The 22,447-nt window shown below is 46.1% G+C and overlaps 1 long non-coding RNA gene across 1 annotated transcript in view; it reads right to left on the bottom strand.

Annotated features, from left to right (window-relative positions):
* Window positions 1–21,361: 21,361 nt before the first annotated feature.
* Window positions 21,362–22,447, bottom strand: part of LOC141113663 (uncharacterized) — a 151,728-nt gene continuing 150,642 nt past the window's right edge. The window contains exon 3 of the long non-coding RNA XR_012236796.1: window positions 21,362–21,909. This is a non-coding gene — a long non-coding RNA (uncharacterized lncRNA). The remainder of the gene's footprint in view (window positions 21,910–22,447) is intronic.

The following is a 22,447-nucleotide window of genomic DNA, read 5'->3' as shown; positions in this document are numbered from 1 at the left end:
AGGAATCAGGACCTCCTTCCTCCTGCTGGTGACCCCTCTAGTGATATAAAGATCTATATAGAGGAATCAGGACCTCCTTCTTCCTGCTGGTGACCCCTCTAGTGATATAAAGATCTATATAGAGGAATCAGGACCTCCTTCCTCCCCCTGGTGATCTATCTAGTGATATAAAGATCTATATAGAGGAATCAGGACCTCCTTCCTCCCGCTGGTGACGCCTCTAGTGATATAAAGATCTATATAGAGGAATCAGGACCTCCATCTTCCTGCTGGTGACCCCTCTAGTGATATAAAGATCTATATAGAGGAATCAGGACCTCCTTCCTCCCCCTGGTGATCTATCTAGTGATATAAAGATCTATATAGAGGAATCAGGACCTCCTTCCTCCCGCTGGTGACGCCTCTAGTGATATAAAGATCTATCTAGGGAAATCATCTCATTTCGCAATCAGTTGACCTTGCAATGATCTGAAATACAGTCAGGTCCATAAATATTGGGACATCGACTCAATTCTAATCTTTTTGGCTCTATACACCACCACAATGGATTTGAAATGAAACAAATAAGATGTGCTTTAACTGCAGACTTTCAGCTTTAATTTGAGGGTATTTACATCCAAATCAGGTGAAAGGTGTAGGAATTACAACAGTTTGTATATGTGCCTCCCACTTTTTAACCACTTAAGGACCAGCCTCGTTTTGGATTTTACATGTTTAAATCAGGTTTTTCTGCTAGAAAATTACTTAGAACCCCCAAACATTATACATTTTTTCTTCTAACACCCTAGAGAATAAAATGGCGGTCGTTGCAATACTTTTTTTTGCACCGTATTTGCGCAGCGGTCTTAAAAGCGCACTTCTTTTTTTGAAAAAAATTCACTTTTTTTTTAATAAAAAAAATAAGACAGCAGTAAAGTTAGCCCAATTTTTTTTTTTATATTGTGAAATATAATGTTACGCCAAGTAAATTGATACCCAACATGTCACGCTTCAAAATTGCGCCCGCTCGTGGAATGGCGTCAAACTTTTACCCTAAAAAATCTCCATAGGCGATGTTTAAAAAATTCTACAGGTTACATATTTTGCGGTACAGAGGAGGTCTAGGGCTAGAATTATTACTCTCGCTCTACCGGTCGCGGCGATACCTCACATGTGTGGTTTGACCACCGGGAGCTACTCGCGTATGCGTTCGCTTCTCGTCGGGACGGGGGGTTTTTTAAAATTTTTTTTATTTTTATTATTTATTTTACATTATGTTATTTATTTTTACACTGTTTTTTTTTTATTTTTATTATTTATTTTACATTATGTTATTTATTTTTACACTGTTTTTTTTTTTTTTTTTTTTTTTTTTTTTTTAAATTGTCACTTTTATTCCTATTACAAGGAATGTAAACATCCCTTGTAATAGAAAAAAAGCATGACAGGACCTCTTAAATATGAGATCTGGGGGTCAAAAAGACCTCAGATCTCATATTTACACTAAAATGCAATAAAAAAAAAAGTCATTTAAAAAAATGACATTTGAAAAAATATGCCTTTAAGAGGCGTGGACGGAAGTGACATTTTGACGTCGCTTCCGCCCAGCAGTGTCATGGAGACGAGTGAGCGCCATCGTAGCCTCACTCGTCTCCAGGCACAGGAGGGAGACGGACGCCATTGCCTCCGCCGCTACCGACGGCTTCGGTAAGCGGCGGAGGGCACCGCATTACGGCGGGGGGGGTGCCCCTCTCCCGCCACCGATAAAAGTGATCTTGCGGCGAATCCGCCGCAGGGACCACTTTTATCTGAAAGCCGGCCGCCGCACGAAAACGGGGATACCGGGGTTATGGCAGCTAGCTGCTGCCATAACAACGATATACCCCTTCAAAGTTTGGACGTACATCGTCGTGCGGCGGTCGGCAAGTGGTTAAGGGACCAAAAGTAATGGGACAGATTAACAATCATCCATCAAACTTTCACTTTTTAATACTCGGTTGCAAATCCTTTGCAGTCAATTACAGCCTGAAGTCTGGAACGCATAGACATCACCAGACGTTGGGTTTCACCCCTGGTGATGCTCTGCCAGGCCTCTACTGCAACTGTCTTCAGTTCCTGCTTGTTCTTGGGGCATTTTCCCTTCAATTTTGTCTTCAGCAAGTGAAATGCATGCTCAATCGGATTCAGGTCAGGTGATTGACTTGGCCATTGCATAACATTCCGCTTCTTTCCCTTAAAAAGCTCTTTGGTTACTTTCGCAGTATGCTTCGGGTCACTGTCCATCTGCACTGTAAAGCGCCGTCCAATGAGTTCTGAAGCATTTTGCTGAATATGAACAGATAATATTGCCGGAAACACTTCAGAATTCATCCTGCTGCTTTTGTCAGCAGTCACATCATCAATAAATACAAGAGAACCAGTTCCATTGGCAGCCATACATGCCCACGCCATGACGCTACCACCACCATGCTTCACTATGAGGTGATATGCTTTGGATGATGAGCAGTTCCTTTCCTTCTCCATACTCTTCTCTTCCCATCACTCTGGTACAAGTTGATCTTGGTCTCATCTGTCCATAGGATGTTGTTCCAGAACTGTGAAGGCTTTTTTAGATGTTGTTTGGCAAACTCTAATCTGGCCTTCCTGTTTTTGAGGCTCACCAATGGTTTACATCTTGTGGTGAACCCTCTGTATTCACTCTGGTGAAGTCTTCTCTTGATTGTTGACTTTGACACACATACACCTACCTCCTGGAGAGTGTTCTTGATCTGGCCAACTGTTGTGAAGGGTGTTTTCTTCACCAGGGAAAGAATTCTTCAGTCATCCACCACACTTGTTTTCTGTGGTCTTCGGGGTCTTTTGGTGTTGCTGAGCTCACCGGTGCGTTCTTTCTTTTTAAGGATGTTCCAAACAGTTGATTTGGCCACACCTAATGTTTTTGCTATCTCTCTGATGGGTTTGTTTTGTTTTTTCAGCCTAATGAGGGCTTGCTTCACTGATAGTGACAGCTCTTTGGATCTCATATTGAGAGTTGACAGCAACAGATCCCAAATGCAAATAACAGACTGGAAATTAACTCTGGACCTTTTATCTGCTCCTTGTAAATGGGATAATGAGGGAATAACACACACCTGGCCATGGAACAGCTGAGCAGCCAATTGTTCCATTACTTTTGGTCCCTTAAAAAGTGGGAGGCACATATACAAACTGTTGTAATTCCTACACCGTTCACCTGATTTGGATGTAAATACCCTCAAATTAAAGCTGAAAGTCTGCAGTTAAGGCACATCTTGTTTGTTTTATTTCAAATCTATTGTGGTGGTGTATAGAGCCAAAAAGATTAGAATTGTGTCGATGTCACAATATTTATGGACCTGACTGTAAGTACCCCAAAATCTATTTCCTATTTCCTGGCCAGCACTGTTCTCCTAAGATTGTACATTCCCCTGATGTGTTTTCCACAGTGGTGGATGGAGCTCCATCGGTCAGGAAGGGGGTGGGGGGGCTTTTTTTATGTCAATTGGAGCCTCCGGCTCTATTCACGTGCAAAAAAAACCCATTGGAATCCATGTGTCTGGCACTCCGCATGTAGATTAGGGGCCGAGTGCATGGATTAGGGGGCCCCTAATGAGTGGCCCCAACTGGCTTTCCATACTTAAAGGAGAAGTGAAGAATTTTTAATTAACAGATGCAAGTGCTCACCTATGTGGGTGCAGCATTGCTCCAATGCCGCAGCTGTCCTCTACCGGCTCAAAGACCCAGAACCAAACATTCACATTATGGCTAATCGCTCAGTTCTCTATCTTCATTGAGAAAAGAGTGGTGACTATCCATTAAGCTCTGTTCTGCCCCTCCAGTGCTCACTGGAGAGCTGGGATGGGGAGGGCTCTCAGGGGCTTGCTGAGAGGCTCAGCCAGTTGCCGGTCAGGCACCCGGGTGGATCCTGACATTATTGTCGGGATCCCTCTGAAGTCTAGACCAGCTCTTTGATGAAGTCAATCTCCTCGCTATCCTTCATCCTTATTTGCAGTTCAGTAGTCGCATACAATAATCGCCATGATGCCCAAATCTTGAGATCTAGGTAAAGATCCATCCTGAATATGATTTAGGGGTAATGTTTGGGGGCCTTTTGCAGTCTCTCTGCACTTTTAAAGGGGGTCAGCAGTCCAAATCTGACTTCCTAAGGTGTTTTTTAACCCTGTCCCCCCACCATGGATGCCATCCGCCATGCTAGACGATATGTGCTAATGTATTCCTAGACCTCTGGACGCTAACAAATATGCCGACGAGGGAAATGAGGAGGTGATGAAAGTTTACCCCGATCTTTATTTATTTGGCTCTTCAGTTAACTTCCCCAACATCCGGGGGAAAAGAAAACGCATGGAGAAATATTATCAAAGCCTCTGCCTGGCATCCTGCGAGCAGCCATAGCGGCGAAGTCTGACTCTGCGGATCAGGTTCCTTCAGAAGCGGACATGAGGGAGATGAGGCACCCAGCACGCGGCATGTCTGCGTCGGTACTGACAGCTAGCGCTGGGGATCGGCGCCTGTGAAGTCGAAGGAAGCCGGGGAAAGGGGGGCACCTGAAACCTGTAGGGAAGTGATTAAGGGGGGAGGGGGTGAGAAATCTGAGTAAACAGGACTGGTGAAAATGAAGACGGGAGGAAGTGAGAGGAATATGAAAGCTGGACTTCTGGTCCCTTGCTAATCCCTGTACATGCTGCAGGATATAAGCGGACAAAGTGTAAATCTAGCACAGTTGCTTTACCCAGCAGCGGCATCCAGATGAGATAACGGCGGTCACCGGGGATCCGTCTGCCGCTGGATTTGGGATAATGTGCTGCGAGGAGCTGTCAAATGTTTCCTACTTAATGTAGAACATTGCTGGATTATTGGCCAAAACCAGTAGAAACTGAAGTACAACTCTTCCAAATGTAAAATAACGAGCTTGGGGAGGGTAAAAATAATCATTTGATAGAGTATAGAATTGGGGGGGGGGGGGGACAGTGTTGACCAGAGCTGCAGAGGAATAAGACTTGGGATGTCTAGGCATTGGACGATATACCTGTAGATGTTTATATCACTAGAGGAATCACCAGCAGGAGGAAGAATGTCCTGATTCCTCTATATAGATCTTTATATCACTAGAGGGGTCACCAACAGGAGGAAGGAGGTCCTGATTCCTCTGTATAGATCTTTATATCACTAGAGGGGTCACCAACAGGAGGAAGGAGGTCCTGATTCCTCTATATAGATCTTTAGATCACTAGAGGGATCACCAACAGGAGGAAGGAGGTCCTGATTCCTCTGTATAGATCTTTAGTTCACTAGAGGGGTCACCAGCAGGAGGAAGGAGGTCCTGATTCCTCTATATAGATCTTTATATCACTAGAGGGGTCACCAGCAGGAGGAAGGAGGTCCTGATTCCTCTATGTAGATCTTTATATTACTAGAGGGATCACCAGCAGGAGGAATGAGGTCCTGATTCCTCTGTATAGATCTTTCTATCACCAGAAGAGTCACCAGCGGGAGGAAGGAGGTCCTGATTCCTCTATATCAGCCTTTCTCAACCTTTTTACCCCAGGGGAACACTTAAAATAATTTTCAGGTATTGGTGGAACCCCTGATAAAACCCATTCATTGGGGGTCAGTGGGAACAATGCCCCTTACTTTGGTGGTCAGTGAGAAGAATGTCCTTTTTTACAGTGGTGGTAAGAATGGCCCCCTTACAGAGAGCTATAAAGAGCATTGGTGTCATACCACTGGCTCCTCCATGTGACATTGGCTCAGAACTATGTAGGCACCATCAAACAGGGAGGTAAATCAGCCACAGCTCAGGGAACCCCTAGCCACCTCTGGAGGAACCCTGGTTGAGAATGGCTGCTCTATATAGATCTTTCTATCACTAGAGGAGTCACCAGCAGGAGGAAGGAGGTCTTGTTTCCTCTCTATAGATCATGATATCACTAGAGGGACCACCAGTGTAAGGAAAGGTCCTGATTCCTGTATATAGACCTTTAGATCACTAGAGGGATCACCGGAAGGAGGTCCGATTCCTCTATATAGGTCTTTAGATCACTAGAGTGATCACCGGAAGAAGGTCCGATTCCTCTATATAGGTCTTTAGATCACAAGAGGGGTCACCAGCGGGAGGAAGGAGGTCCTGATTCCTCTATATAGATCTTTATATCACTAGAGGGGTCACCAGCAGGAGGAAGGAGGTCCTGATTCCTCTATATAGATCTTTATATCACTAGAGGGGTCACCAGCAGGAGGAAGGAGGTCCTGATTCCTCTATATAGATCATGATATCACTAGAGGGACCACCAGTGTGAGGAAAGGTCCTGATTCCTGTATATAGACCATTAGATCACTAGAGGGATCACCGGAAGGAGGTCCGATTCCTCTATATAGGTCTTTAGATCACTAGAGGGATCACCGGAAGAAGGTCCGATTCCTCTATATAGGTCTTTAGATCACAAGAGGGGTCACCAGCAGGAGGAAGGAGGTCCTGATTCCTCTATATAGATCTTTATATCACTAGAGGGGTCACCAGCAGGAGGAAGGAGGTCCTGATTCCTCTATATAGATCTTTATATCACTAGAGGGATCACCAGCAGGAGGAAGGAGGTCCTGATTCCTCTATATAGATCTTTATATCACTAGAGGGGTCACCAGCGGGAGGAAGGATGTTCTGATTCCTCTATATAGATCTTTAGATCACTAGAGGGGTCACCGGAAGGAGGAAGGAGGTCCTGATTCCTCTATATAGATCTTTAGATCACTAGAGGGATCACCGGAAGGAGGAAGGAGGTCCTGATTCCTCTATATAGATCTATAGTTAGAACTCCTAAGCTCAGTTCTGGAGCTCTCACATACATAAAGATATTGATAGAATGAGTCCAGATTTGGTGCATCCTGAGAGGGTTTTTAGCCCAATGCTGGTAGTAGTACCCGAATAGTCCCAGAATCTCCCAGATTGTTTTCACACTTTGTACAGTTATATTTTGTAGGGTTTTTCCTGTTGGTATCTATTTCATATACTTCTGTTTTTTTGTACATTTTCAGCCATGCCAGGGGCACAAGGATTTATCTTTTACTTCCTTTGTTTGGACAGAGCGAGCAAAGATAAGGTAAGAAGTTTGCTGCATTAAGAAACAACATGATGTAGGAAAAAAAGAACCAGAAAGCCGAAGTTGCCCATCCACATAAGACAGTGCTTGCTTCAAGGTGCATCAAAAGAAAAGCTGTGCAAAGCCATACATATTTAGCAAATAGCCACAGCCTGAGTAGAAAAGCCTGTCCCCTGCCAGCAGGTTACACTGAGCGACCCTGATTCCCCCTGTTCTCTCTGCAGAGCAATGCGTCTGAATTGCAAGGGGAATGTCGACCTTCTGCTATCAGCTCCCTGCTGATTGGAGAGCTCCAGTTTTGACTCAGCACGGGGGGGATGGGGGGGGGGGGGGGGGGTTGGACCTATGCAGAGAGACCACTGCTTCCACCCAGACAGCAAGGGCCCTTTTCTGCAGCATGCTGGCAAGGGAAAGGCTTTTTCACTCAGGCTGTGGCCTTTGTTTTATTGCACCTGGAAATGTATTTAGCTGCTTTTAATATAAAAGTTCCAATGGGGCTTTGACTTAAACTATGGAATCAAACAAGTTTTCGGCAAGCGATTCCTTAAGCTGGTGGGTCACTTGCTGATTCTTCTCTTTTAAAGTGTTACTAAACCCGGGACCCTGCATTCACTATATCTGGTCTCCTACAGCAGTGGTTCTCAACCTCAGTCCTCGGGTACCCCCCAACGGGCCATGTTTTGGAAACTTCCCTTAGATAAAATAGCTTTTATCAATACCATGTCATTGATATTGACATAAAGTGTAAGTAAACCCCCCTATCGTTTTCAGCCAAGGAAGCTGCCACCTTGGCCTCTGTTTAATCTACAACTGCCATGATGCTGCACAAGTGATCAGTTATGACACCGGCCATTGGATGGTTTGACAGTCTGGTTGAGAGCACAACCAATGGGAGGGTTACATTCCCGGCACATGCCGGAAATTTTACTTATTTGAAACGGTTAAATGGATGGGGGGATACTTGAGGACTGAGCTTGAGAACCGCTGTCCCACAGTACACAGAATATGGAAATATAATTTTAGTAACTATAAACTGCTAAATACCTTTTTTTTTCTCATCAGCAGTATATAGCAGTCTTGTGACTTCTATCGGTGTCTGGTTAAAGCTTGTAGGAGGAGTTTTCATTCTCCTCTGACTGTCCTATGAGACTGCAGGACCCCTGACCCTCTGCCTGGGACAGTGCTGATTGGCCCTGTGCTGATCACATGCACCCTCCCAAGAAAAAAAATACAAAACTCTCTAGCAGTACACACCAGCACTGAGCATGTGCAGAGTGACTCCAAGGCTCTGTTCTATCAGGAGATAGCTTAGGGACAGTGGAAGAAGGGGAGGATCAGAGAAGACAGGATCAAACAGACTTTTTTAAACAATGCAGAGGATTAACCCCTTAGGTTCCAAAGTGAGTATAACAGGCATGCTTTACTGCATATACAGACTGATTTACTGTTGTGGGTTTAGTGACACTTTACTGTGTGTATATATATATATATATATATAATGTATGTATGTGTATATATAGATATATAATTCCAATTGCACAAATCATGTGACATCTCTCCGCTGCAAAAATCGTTTTGGTGAACCATTCCAGTTGTGTGTCCCCTAAGACATTGTGCCGTAGTGTTACCATTATGCAATATTAATACCGGTGCCCCGGATCCCCCCTTTAATCCAGAACCATATGAAATATTAGGGGGGCATTGAATTTTTTTTTTTTTAAAGGTAAAATATTCAAAGAATTCATGTTCAGCTTGTGAGAGGGGTTTTATAGGCTTGTAGTATATTGTATGTATTGTTAACGTTCACAGTATTTAAATCCTCCCTCCGGCCTTCCCTTCAGTCTTGCCGAGTTGTACCGGCTCCTCTCCTTCACTGAAATGGCTTACTCCCGATTTCACCGCACACTGTGAGCTTCTCACCATGTGCATGAGAAGCTGCAGCAAGTCGGACAGAGCCCCGCCGCTCTCAGTTCCTGGCTGGAGGCATCTTCTAGCAGGGATTTCCAAACTACGGTCCTCCCAGCTGTTGCAGAACTACATGTCCCATGAGGCATTGTGAAACTCTTGACATTCACAGACACGACTAGGCATTATGGGAATTGTAGTACCTGAACAACTGGAGGGCCGTAGTTTGGAGGGATGGTAGTCGGTATAGTGACCAGTAGGGAAACCCTCACTGGACAGAGGGATGGTAGCTGGAGGAACAACCAGTAATGGCACTCTCAATGGACAGCTGATAGAGCAACCAGTAGGGAGACACTCATTGGACACGGGAATGGCTATTAGTTGTGTGGCAACTCTCACTGGAAAAGGGGATGGCAGTTGATATGGTGACCAGTAGGGGCACTCTCATTGGAGGAAGGGATGGCAGCTGGTATAGTGGCCAGTATGGGGACTCTCATTGGAGGAAGGGGTGACAGCTGGTATAGTGGCCAGTAGGGGAACTCTCATTGCCAAAAGGGATGGCAGCTGGTATAAGGCCAGTAGGGGAATTCTCATTGGAGGAAGGGATGGCAACTGGTATAGTGGCACTGGCCAGTAGCCGCAATCTCATTGGAGGAAGGGATGGCAGCTGGTATAAGGCCAGTAGGGGCACTCTCATTGGGGGGAAGGGATGGCAACTGGTATAAGGCCAGTAAGGTCATCCTTGTATGACGGAGGGATTACAGCTAGTTGTGTCGCCAGTAAGGGCACTCTCTCATTGGGCAGGGCAATGGCAGCTGGTGGAGCTTAGCCAGGAAGTCAGGGAAAGTCGGGCTCCAGTAATGAAGTCAAATTAAATTCAGGGGGGGGGGGGGGGGAGATTATTTTCTGGATAATAAATATAACAGCAAACTTCCTGTAGTGTTCGTTCTTATTCAGCACATTTTTACTTTTAAATGAAGTGAAATGAAGTACAGGTCCACTTTACAGAGCGGTCAGTTTGACCCTCCATGTCTGGCGGGTCCTGGGTTCTGGGGGCTCCTGGCGGCTCTTGGGTTCTGTGGGCTCCTGGGTTCTGGCGGCTCCTGGGTTCTGGCGGCTCCTGGGTTCTGACGGCTCCTGGGTTCTGACGGCTCCTGGGTTCTGACGGCTCCTGGGTTCTGGCGGCTCCTGGGTTCTGACGGCTCCTGGGTTCTGACGGCTCCTGGGTTCTGACGGCTCCTGGGTTCTGACGGCTCCTGGGTTCTGACGGCTCCTGGGTTCTGACGGCTCCTGGGTTCTGACGGCTCCTGGGTTCTGACGGCTCCTGGGTTCTGGCGGCTCCTGGGTTCTGGTAGCTCCTGGGTTCCAGTGTGTAGAGCGGAATCAGGAGCCAGCAGGGCGCTCCGCTCACCGATCTTCTCCCATGTAGCCGGGGGGGTCCCGGGGACGTTTCCTCTCTCCCAGTAGGCCGCTCATTGTAAAGAAAGTCAACAGAAAAAGCAGAGATACTTCTGTAAGTTTATCCAAGAAGACGCCTCTCCTCATAGGAAGGGCACGGAGGGTACAAATCACACTTTATTTTCCTTCTTACTTCAAAAGGGAACTATAATACACTTATCTGAAGTTATCATCAAGTGAACCTTTCATTACCTTCCCAGGTCTGTATGAGTAACTTTCCGTCATGTCACAACATACCGCAACAATATCATAGGAAAAATAGCTACACCTTTTGATCTTTAAAAAAAAAATGTTTTTGATCCACAGTTAGTGACTGTGCCTAGGCTGAGATGATGTCCTCAATCTACTGCAGGTAGGAAGAAGCATTTCCTCAGTCTCCCCTCCCCCAGTGATCAGACTGTACATTGTAACTTTGCATAAGGAGGAGGAAGCATTTCCTTAGTCTCCTCCCCCCCAGTGATCAGACTGTACATTGTAACATTGTAGAAGGAGGAGGAGGCATTTCCTCAGTCCCCCCTCCCTCAGTGATCAGACTGTACATTGTAACTTCGTAGAAGGAGGAGGAAGCATTTCCTCAGTCTCCCCTCCCCCAGTGATCAGACTGTACATTGTAACTTTGTAGCAAGTCTCAAGGTGAGAGGCTGTGTCATCTCTGAGCTGACCTATCAGTCCAGGACGTAGATGGTGACCCTGAATGATGCCTGAACAAATATGGTGCTGCACTTCTGGAGAGAAAATCAGATGAAGGCATTTATGAGCAAGCAGAGTCCGCCATGATCTACGTGTTCTGCGTCAAATGGTCCTTTTTTTATTTTTTTCTTAGAAGACGAGGAACATGACAGCAGCTTAAAGAATATAATAAAATAAATATACACGTGTCAAAAAAAAAACAGGCGCTGTATATCGCATGAAAAAAATGCCAAAAATGTTATCTCCGACTATATCGCTATAAAACAACATGCTAAACATATCTGGGGAGCCAATTATTTGGCTGGAATACAATAAAAAAAAATAAACAGATTCTTTCTTTATGACCACACAGAGATGTAAATGTTACCTTACAGGGCGCATTTTTTACTTTGACACTTTTTTAGTTTTTTACTTGAGGGCTCATTTCAAAATGACGCAATGAGTGTCAAGGCACAAAAACATCGTGTTAACCAATGGCTGGAAAAGTTCCTCTGGCACCCAAGGCAAGAATGCTAAAGTGCCTCCAAAACAAAAACGAAATAAGAATAATAAAAAAAAAAAAAAAAAAAGAAGAAAAAATAAATTATAAAAATAAATAAGGGAATGAAGAAAAGATAAGATTAGCTAAATCTTAACTTTTAACTGGTACAAAGTATTTTCTAAAATAAGGCGCTACAAATACAAAGGAACACATTGTAAACATTTTAAAATGTTTACATTAAAAAAAAATGGAAAAAAAAATCAGCAAAAAGAAAAAAAAAGGGGGATGGAGTGGATTAAAGGCATTAAAAAAAAAAACAAAAAAAAACGAATTAGTGCTCACTAAGGATTAACAAGGGATAAAAGGTGTTTTTTTTCACATAAAATAAACATGTATAGAAACTACATAAGTAACTTTATTTTAAAAATACTTCAGCACAGGGTTCAAGCTGTAAAACTGCTAGTTCAGTGCTTCTGGTTACACATGGAGAGTCATTGGTGCTGCTGCTTACACATGAAGAGCTGTGGAGAGCTGCTGGTTACACTGGGAGAGCTGCTGGTTATATATAGAGTGCTGCTGGTTACACTGGAAGAGGTGCGGAGTGCCACTGGTTACACTGGGAGAGCTGGGGATGCAGTGGCGAACGCTCCATTAGGGGTGCTGGGGAGTGCCGCTGGTTACACTGGGAGAGCTGCAAAGTGCTGCTTGTTATAATAGGAGAGCTGCAAACTGCCACTGGTTACACTGAGGGAGCTGTGGAGTGCTGCTGATTACATAAGGAGAGCTACAGAGTGTTGCTGGTTACACTGGGAGAGCTGCGGAGTGCAACTGGTTACACAGGGAGAGCTGTGAACTCTTGCTGGTTACACTGGGAGAGGTGCAAAGTGCCGCTGGTTACAATGGGAGAGGTGCAGAGTGCCGCTGGTTACACCGGGAGAGGAGTGGAGTGCAGCTGGTTACACTGGGAGAGCTGCGGAGTTACATAGGGAGTGCTACAGAGTGCCGCTGGTTACACTGGGAGAGCTGCAAAGTGCTGCTGGTTATAATAGGAGAGCTGCAAACTGCCACTGGTTACACTGAGGGAGCTGTGGAGTGCTGCTGATTACATAAGGAGAGCTACAAAGTGTTGCTGGTTACACTGGGAGAGCTGCGGAGTGCCACTGGTTACACAGGGAGAGCTGTGAACTCTTGCTGGTTACACTGGGAGAGGTACAAAGTGCCGCTGGTTACACTGGGAGAGGTGCAGAGTGCCGCTGGTTACACCGGGAGAGGAGTGGAGTGCAGCTGGTTACACTGGGAGAGCTGCGGAGTTACATAGGGAGTGCTACAGAGTGCCGCTGGTTACACTGGGAGAGCTGCGATGTGCCGCTGGTTACACCGGGAGAGCTGCGGAGTGCTGCTGGTTACACTGGGAGAGCTGTGGAGTTACATTGGGAGTGCTGCAGAGTGCCGGTGGTTACACTGGGAGAGCTGCAGAGAGCTGTTGGTTACACAAGGAGAGTCACTGGTGCCACTGGTTATAGAGGGAAAGCTGCAGAGTATCACTGGTTTTGCAGGAGGAGCTGTGGAGTGCCGCTGGTTACACTGGGAGAGCTGTGGAGTGCCGCTGGTTACACTGGGAAACCGGTGGAGTGCCCTGGTTACAGCTCAGCCTGGCACAGTGCAGGACAATAATGGGCAATGCAGAGGCAGGAGAGGCCTCCACCTTGGTTGGACCACTCGCAGCATGGTGCCCATGGTGGGTGCCTCTGCCTGACCCTGATGTGAATAGGATCTACTATAAATACCACCATTCCTAGGCCACATTGGTGGTAGTTGGTTGCTCAGGCACTGAACACTGCACACCAGTTCTATCTGTACCCAGAAAATTCTACTTTTCTGGGAACCCCCCCCCCCCCGTGGGGGATGTATCCATTTGGTGGCACCAGGATTTCCATTATTTGCCGCCAGTCCTGGTTTACATTAGCGCTCTCCAGGGTCCTCTCAAGAAGGAAATGGTGTTTGATGAGCGCAGTCTCGCATTACGCTTTGAAGGCATCGATCTCCGGCCTCTTCAGGTGGCGCCCCCCTCGGCCTGTACACAGGCTTTGACCGAGTGGCCTCTTCAGAGCACGCCCACACCGCACTCGCCGCGACTCTGTGTGTACTCACCTCTGTTTATTCTGCAGCGTGAAGGAAGGTGATTCAGGCCTGCCGTCCAGGTAGAGAGCTGGGAATAAACATTTAAAGCCGGTGCCCCCCCCCTCCCCCCCTCCCTGCACGCTCTTATCGGAGTCCGGAGGCGCCAGGCGTGGAGCATCGCACAAAAGAGCGAAAAAAAAAAATCAGAGAGCGGCCAAACGACAACCAATATTTGACTTTGGCAGAAAGCAAACTAATAAAAAGCCTTCCAGCACATGTGTTTGTCTGAAGCTCGCGACGGCCAGAGCCGGGAGCTGCGTGGAAACCACACGTCACCGGGCGCGGTGCGAGGGATTGTGGGAAATAGCGATACTGGAGACCAATGTAATTTTAAAGGGGAACCCGGGGCAAAATAATATGGAATATACAGCGGGTAAAATAAGTATTAAACACATCACCATTTTTCTAGGTAAAAAATACGCTATATTGTCAAAAGTATTGGGACGCCTGCCTTTACACACACATGAACTTTAATGGCCTCCCAGTCTTAGTCCGTAGGGTTCAATATTGAGTTGGCTCTGCCCTTTACAACTATAACAGCTTCAACTCTTCTGGGAAGGCCGTCCACAAGGTTTAGGAGTGTGTCTATTTGAATGTTTGACCATTCTTCCAGAAGAGCATTTGTGAGGTCAGGCACTGATGTTGGACGAGAAGGCCTGGCTCGCATTCTCCGCTCTAATTCATCCCAAAGGTGTTCTATCAGGTTGAGGTCCGGACTCTGTGCAGGCCAGTCAAGTTCCTCCACCCCAAACTCGCTCATCCATGTCTTTATGGACCATACTTTGTGCCCTGGTGCGCAGTCATGTTGGAACAGGAGGAGGTCATCCCCAAACTGTTCCCACAAAGTTGAGAGCATGAAATTGTCCAAAATGGCTGATTCCTTAAGAGTTCCCTTCACTGGAACTAAAGGGCCAAGCCCAACCCCTGAAAAACAACCCCACACCATAATCCCCCCTCCACCAAATGATATGGACCAGTGTGCAAGGTCCATAAAGACATGGATGAGTGAGTTTGGGGTGGACAAACTTGACTGCCTGCACAGAGTCCTGACCTCAACCCGATAGAACACCTTTGGGATGAATTAGAACAGGAACTGCAAGCCAGGCCTTCTCATCCAACATCAGTGCCTGACCTCAGAAATGCGCTTCTGGAAGAATGGTCAAACATTCCCATAGACACACTCCTAAACCTTGTGGACGGCCTTCCCAGAAGAGTTGAAGCTGTTATAGCTGCAAAGGGTGGGCCAACTCAATATTGAACCCTACGGACTAAGACTGGGGATGCCATTAAAATTCATGTGCGTGTAAAGGCAGGCGTCCCAATACTTTTGGTAATATAGTGTATTTCTAAAGGTGCTATTGACATGGAATTTTCACCACGTGTTGGTAACAATCGATGCAATCCATACATACAAAGACACCAAAACAAATAAGTTCAGAAATGAAGTTCTGTGTAATAAAATGGAAGGACACGGGATAAAAGTATTGAACACGTTAACTGAAATGTATTTAATCCTTGGTACAAAATCCTTTGTTGGTAATGACGGCTTCAAGTCGCCTCCTCTATGGAGAAACTAGTCGAAATGCGTTGCTCAGGTGTGATTTTTGGCCCGTTCTTCCACACAGTCTTCAAATCTTGAAGGTTCTGTGAACCTCTTCTATGAACTCTGATCTTTAGTTCCTTCCATAGATTTTCTATTGGATTCAAGTCAGGTGATTGGCTGGGCCATTCTAGCAGCTTTATTTTCTTTCTTTAAAACCAATGGAGAGTTTCCTTGGCTTGGTGTGTTGGGATGATTGTCTCGCTGAAATGTCCTCCCTCGTTTCATCTTCATCATCCTGGTAGATGGCAGCTGATTTTTGGTCCATTTTTCCATTCATCCTTCCATCAACGATATGAAGTTTGCCAGTACCGTACGCTGAAAAACAGCCCCGCCCCCACCATGATGTTCCCACCTCCAAACCTCACTGTTGGTATGGGGGGTTTTTTTTTTGGGGTGATGGGCCATGTGACCTCCAAACATGGTGTGTATTATGGCATCCAAAGAGTTCAATTTTGGTCTTCTCTGACCAGACTATCTTCTCCCCGTGTTTCACAGGCTTATCTAAATGTTGTGCAGCAAACTATAAACGAGCTTCACCATGCTTTTTTCTTCATCAATGGAGTCTTGCGTTGTGAGCGTGCATTCAGGCCATGGCAGGTGAGTGCATTACTTAGTGTTGTACCTGCTAATTCCAGGTCTTTCTGAAGCTCTCCACAAGTGGTCCTTGTCTCTTGGGCAACTCTTGTGATAACTCTCTTCACTCCACTGTCAGAAATCTTGTGAGGAGCACCTGGTCGTGGCCGGTTCATGGTGAAATGATGGTCTTTCCACTTCCGGATTATGGCCCCAACAGTGCTCACTGGAACATTCAGAAGTTTAGAAATCCTTCTGTAACCAAAGCCATTAGTATGTTTTTTTTTTTGCAACCATAAGGTTGTGAAGGTGTTGAGAGAGATTTTTTGCTTTTACCCATCATGAGATGTTTCTTGTGGGACACCTTGGTAATGAGACACCTTTTTATAGGCCTTCAGTTGAGACTGAACCGGTTGATATTAATTTGCACAGACAAGGGGCAGGATTGCTTTCTAATTACTGATAGATTTCAGCTGGTGTCTTGGCTTTCCAAGCCTTTTTTGCAGCTCCCTTTCTTCAATACTTTTATCCCGTGTCCTTCCATTTTATTACACAGAACTTCATTTCTGAACGTATTTGTTTTGGTGTCTTTGTATGTATGGATTGCATGGGTTGTCGCCGACATGTGGTGAAAATTTCATGCCAATAGCAACTTTACCACAATATTAGAAAAATGGTGACATGTTCAATACTTATTTTACCCTCCTGTATGTGACATTTTTGGTTTTGGGTTCAATATGAAAGAAAAGGATAGATCAAACTATTTTGTAAAAATTTCCCTCTTCCAACTAACCTGCATACCCTGCATGAAAAGATCTGCCTATCTTTAATCCGGTCTGGTCACATGATCCTGCAGCTCCAGCTCCCCTGTGTCACTGGGTGGCAGCTGCAGGGGAGAGGATGGAGCGCCATTATCGGCTGGGCCATTGGTGACGTCGCGTCTCCCAGAATTCAAAGCCCTTGTTGAGCGGCCACTTGCATGGGGGAGCCGGAGCTGCAGAATCACATCACCGGATTAAAACCGTTTTCTTTTTACGGGTGTCACGGGGACGGGAAGTGAGGGGGAAATCTCCCCGCGTTGACTTTTACGTTTAGAAATAAAACCGTTGATGGGAATTGTAACCGTTTTTCTTGTAATATCAAGAACTAAAAAATAAATAAATAAATAAAGGGGGAAAAAAAAAGTTGGCTGGAGCTCAGCTTTAAACAAATAAAATCTAGAAAAACAGAAGCGCCGGTTCATCCATATATCACCATTAAACAATGCCGGCTATGTGATGTGGAATGGGCTGTGATGACATGTAAATAACTGACATATTTCCCCTCGGTAGTCAGATAATCCGGTTGGGTGATATCTTCCTATGGGGTGAGATAAGGCGATGGGCTCCAGTCCTCCACTCCCCAGATATCCATGTTCCGTATCGCACTGGGGCAATACGCTCCCATTGTATGGGACTCATGGGGGTTGGAGGAGTTACCTCCTGTTTTGGTGACAAGGGGAGATCTACCTCTGGGGGCCACGTTCCAGTGACAACTGCCTAAGGGGTTGTTCACAAATGCCGCTCTTCTGGAAAAGCAATCTAAGTTTGGAGCGCTTTTCAGGGGTGTTTGACGGCAATATGTTGCTTCCTCGCCTCCTGATTTATCGCTATAATAATTGCCAAACTACCGCGCCACAAATGTGTGCATTGCACGTAGTTTCGGTGCGGCCCCGTAGAACTGCATTTGGGCCCATTCACATGTGAGGTTGGGGAGTGATAAAACCAGGCAGTTGAGCCTGCACTTCCTCAGGGTTTCTCACGAGCAAGCATTAACATTTTTTAGGGTTTGGGTTAGGGTTTAGGGCTTGAGTTAGGGTTAGGTCTTAGGGTTTAGGGTTTGGGTTAGTTTATGGTTGGGTTAGGGGTTGGGTGAGGGTTAGGGCTTAGGATTTAGGTTTGGGCTAGGGTTTAGGGGTTAGGGTGGGGTGGGGGTTTGGGTTAGAGCTTAGGATTTAGGGATTAGGGTTTGGGTTAGGGTTGGTTTATGGTTAGGGTTGAGGAGGGTTTGGTTTAGGGTTTATGGTTAGGGGCTAGGGATGGGTTAGGGTTGGTTTATTGTAAGGGTTGGGTGGGGGTTAGGGGTGAGTTTGGGTTAGGGCTTAGGATTTAGGGTTGGGGAGGGTTTGGGTTAGGGTTTATGGTTAGGGTTGGGGGAGGGTTTGGGTTAGGGTTGGGTGAGGTTTAGGGTTAGGGGCTAGGGATGGGTTAAGGTTGGTTTATTATAAGGGTTGGGTTTGAGTCAGGGGTGAGGGTTAGGGTTGGGTGAGGGTTAGATATGAAGTTTAGGGTTGGGGCGGGTCAAGGGTTAGGGATGGGTTAACCCTAAGGCGTTTTTACCGCCCCTTGACCACCCGCCTGCACGCGAACATGGAGCCGCTCATGGCTGTGCAAATGCTGCAACAAAATTTAGACAGCATGTCGCTTTTTGATGGTGGTGCTGCCGCTGAACGTGACTAATGCATGTAGTTGTGGTGCGGTAGTGCGGTATTTACAGGGTTAAATCGGGCAGCGAGGAGGTGAGCATGATCCCAGCATGGATCGCTTTTCAGTCTTGTGAAGGAGCCCTTAGTTGCGTTTAGCCGTGGCACCACCCGCCATGCTTACATTTTTGCCACGGCACATACTCCTCCCCTGCTGAAATCCCCCCTCCCAGCACAAATCTTTGCTCCCCCATCCCCAAAACCCAAGTCTCAAATGCCCCCCACCCCCAAAACATCACACCCCACCCCCAGCACAAGTCCTCTACCCCTAAAATTTCCCCTCCCAGCAGTGCCGGGACAAGGTCATCTAGCGCCAAGGGCAAAGATGGCAAACAAAAATTCCCCCTTTCTGGTACTCCTGCCAGCTTGTAGGTAGCCACTCTCTATGCAGCGCCCCCCCCCCCCCCCACGTCATATGATACCACAGCACCCAGGGGCAACCGCCCCTCCTGACCACCCTTTGTCCCGGCCCTGCTTCCTAGTACATAATCCCCCCCCCCCCCCAGCACAAATGCCTCCTCCTAGAATAAGTCTTCTTTCCTCATCCCGACTCCCAACACAAATCCCCCTAAATCGCCCTTTTTGGCACACCTCCCTCAATTTTTCCCCTCTTAGAACAACACTTACCCCCTGCCGCCTCCCTCAAATTCCCCCTTCCAACACAAATCCCCTCCCACCCAATCTCCTCCCCACCCCACATGATACCACAGCGCCCAGGGCAGCCGCCACTCCTGCCCACCCTTTTTCCCCGGGCCTGGTTATAGCACATTGCAGACCATCTCTTTCCTTGTTGAATAAGCCCCTAATTTATGAACAAGGGCTATTCAAGTCCCTTCAGGGGGTCTCCAGATGACTCGTCCTACGAGGCCGCCTTAAGTTTTATGAAGTGACACCCAGGTAGGAGACGGTGGTGTAGAGAGTCCATTCCAGCCCCAAGCCCCCCCCCCCCCCCCCCCCAAATATGCATAATACAAATATTATGGGAGAAAGCAGAACTTGAGACAACACTGACCTGTTTGGGTGCTTAAAGCATTTTTAGGATCCTTGTAAAATTCAGCATATTGGGCAGCTGCTTCCAAGAACAACATACTGCAAATGCTCTACGGAGCCGCGACGTTACCGCAAGGAATGTTCCGTCACACTCGCCCACCCCCCCACCTTTATACGCACATATATTTAACCCTCCTTCGATAACACTTTCCATGCAAGGACCATTACAGGAGCAACAACGCATTAAAGAGCAACAGAAGACCAATTAAATTCAAAATGAGAAATTTTAATTTAAAAAAGGGTGGCTCTGCCTTGCAGCACTAGGGTGCTCGGTTTGAGTCCTGACCAAGGATGAGCTCGGGTTTGGTCAGCCATCATTGGTGTCACAAGTATCCCCACCCCTTTGTGCGTGCTGCAGAGCGGCAAAACCCAGTTGGTTGGGCAGTTTAAGAAAGTGGGAAAATAGCGCAGGACCCATAAAGGTCATGCCATTGCCATTGGTATTGCTGTCTTAAAATATTGATGTTAATGCAGATGGTCCGATTCCCGGGCAGGCGACTTCCACACCCCAGAGCAACCTTCCTCAACCTTTCCAACAGAGGAACCTTTTGAAATAACTTTCTGGTCTCAGGGAACCCCTGCTAAAAATTTCTAGATCTACAACGCGTGGTGCATTAGTGTGATGGTCATTGAGAAGAATGCCCCTTACAGATGATGAATGGTGTCAGTGGGAGAGGCAGAAATTGCTCATTGCTCAAGGAACCTCTAGCAACCTCCTGGAGGAACCCTGGTTGAGAAACCCCGCCCTAGAGGATCTCCATGGTCTCTTGGCTTGTAGAGTAATATAACAAATATGGAAACTGAAGCACCACACCACTGCTAGGAGGTCCAGATGAAACTTTATTCCAAAGGTTATGGGGGTTGAGAAACCCTGCCCCAAAGGATCTCTTGGCTTGTAGAGTAATGTAACAAAAATGAAAAATGAAGGAGGTCCAGATACAACTTTATTCCAAAAGTAAGGGGGGGGGGGGGACCAAAGAGTAGTCAATGTGTTTTGAGGATCCAAAAATGCCCCCATTATCAGGGCTTGAATGAAAAAAATGTAAATAGTCTGGAGGTGAACTGAACCTTTAATAGTATTTTTTCCAATGGGACAACAGGTCTTGTCAACAGCAGTTTTAGTCCATTCACACTGTTTTCAATCAAGCCCAGATAAGGTGTTTTTTGGACCCCTAAAACACATTGGATATTCCTCGAAATGCCCCCTTATCTTTTGGAATAAAGTCGTATCTGAACCTTTTATCAGTATTGTGGTGCTTCGGGGCAGGAGTGACGGCTTCTTTCTGAGACTAAACCAGAACTCAGCCTTAGTCCTTGCTAGGACATTTTCTGCATGGAATTTGCATGTTCCTCATGCTTACCGGTATGTGGGTTTCTTCCCTGGTATTCCGGTTTCCTCCCACACTCCAAAGACATGCTGGTGGGTTAATTGGCTCCTGTCTAAAATTGGCCTGAGGACTGTGACCTGGTACTAACATGCCGCAAAACCCATCCCCACCATCAGGGGCTCTGGTGAACACTGGTTAGCGCTTAGACCCCGCACTTCAGGTGAGCCCGCGTCATCCACCAGGGTGATCTGCTTGTATGACTGTGCTGCCGGTCGGTGGGAGCCTTTCTACTGCTATAGCTACTGGTCTCCCAGCTTAAACCCTGGCTGTGACCTCCTTCCCTATACTATCCAAACGTAAAACAAAAGTTTTGGCTAGGCAAACACCTAAACTACGAGCCTCTGTTTTTATATGTATACTCCATGAGTAATTTTCTATTTTTATCAAATGAAATACAAATTTTATTGTTTGTAATGTATTTATTTAGCTAAATTGTTGATACTTCAACAATCTAGAACAGCACTTTGGTACACTGACACAAAATCCTGGTAAGGTTTATGAAGGTTTATGAAGGTTTATGAAGGTTTATGAAGGTGTTGCTTGCTACATCTCTTGATCTTTGGTGGTGGATAATTTTTAGATCCAAATTCAGGTCAATGAGAACGTGCTGATATAACTTTAATCCATAAAGCCTTCTGATTGGGTTGATGGAGATTTTGGTTATCCAAGATGGGACGAATGTTGTCCACTGTGCTACCAGTCCAGAAAGAATTAGAACATGAAAAGAATCCTTGCTGCCATTTTCTTTGAGACCATCGATCTGCCCACATTTTGTTGGGTAAACCATTCATAATACTGAAAAGTTTTTTGTTTTTTTTCCTTCTTGTTGCTTAATTCCTTTCACATACGAGGCATTCAGGATCCATCTGACCCTCCAAAACAAAGGCTTGATTATCTGCGCTGTGACTGGTCATAGGTCGTAGAGTCCGTATTTCAGCCCTGGACACCTGGAAAACAAAGAGAGAGATGTTGTGAAGCCTCAGCTGTAGGAGATGTTTTTAGTGGCATTGTTTATACATGTCTTGACCATTGGGGTCTTTGAAAGCCAAAAAGCGTTGTGTTGTTGAGAAAACAACTAGATAGACCAAGACTGATGGGGACTAATAAAATGTAACAAAGACGCAGTTCATAAAATATTTGCCAAATGATGATGGTGTCCTACAATCTCTATAAAGTAGATGAACTTGATGGATAAAGTTGGAATGAACAAGGAGGTCCTGTTAATACTGAGGGAAGTTACTACGACTGGAGCAGACCGAATCTGGAGCAGCTGTGCATGGAAACCAATTGGCTTCTAGCTTCCATTGCCAAAGCTTAAAGGGTTATTTCAACTTTACCAAAAAACTGCCTGTGCAGGTAAGGGATGCGTCCAGACAAAAACTAATTGTGTCGCTTTGGCTAAAGTTAAATCATGCCCATAGATGTGTACCATGTACATATCTCCTGAAGCCTGGCTTTGTTTTTATCTACAGGCACCCCTTACCT

Source organism: Aquarana catesbeiana, linkage group LG12, assembly GCF_042186555.1.
Source record: "Aquarana catesbeiana isolate 2022-GZ linkage group LG12, ASM4218655v1, whole genome shotgun sequence".
NCBI classification, from domain to species: Eukaryota; Metazoa; Chordata; class Amphibia; order Anura; family Ranidae; genus Aquarana; species Aquarana catesbeiana.
Note: the sequence above shows the minus strand (reverse complement) of the source record. Positions and strands in the feature narration are given on the sequence as shown.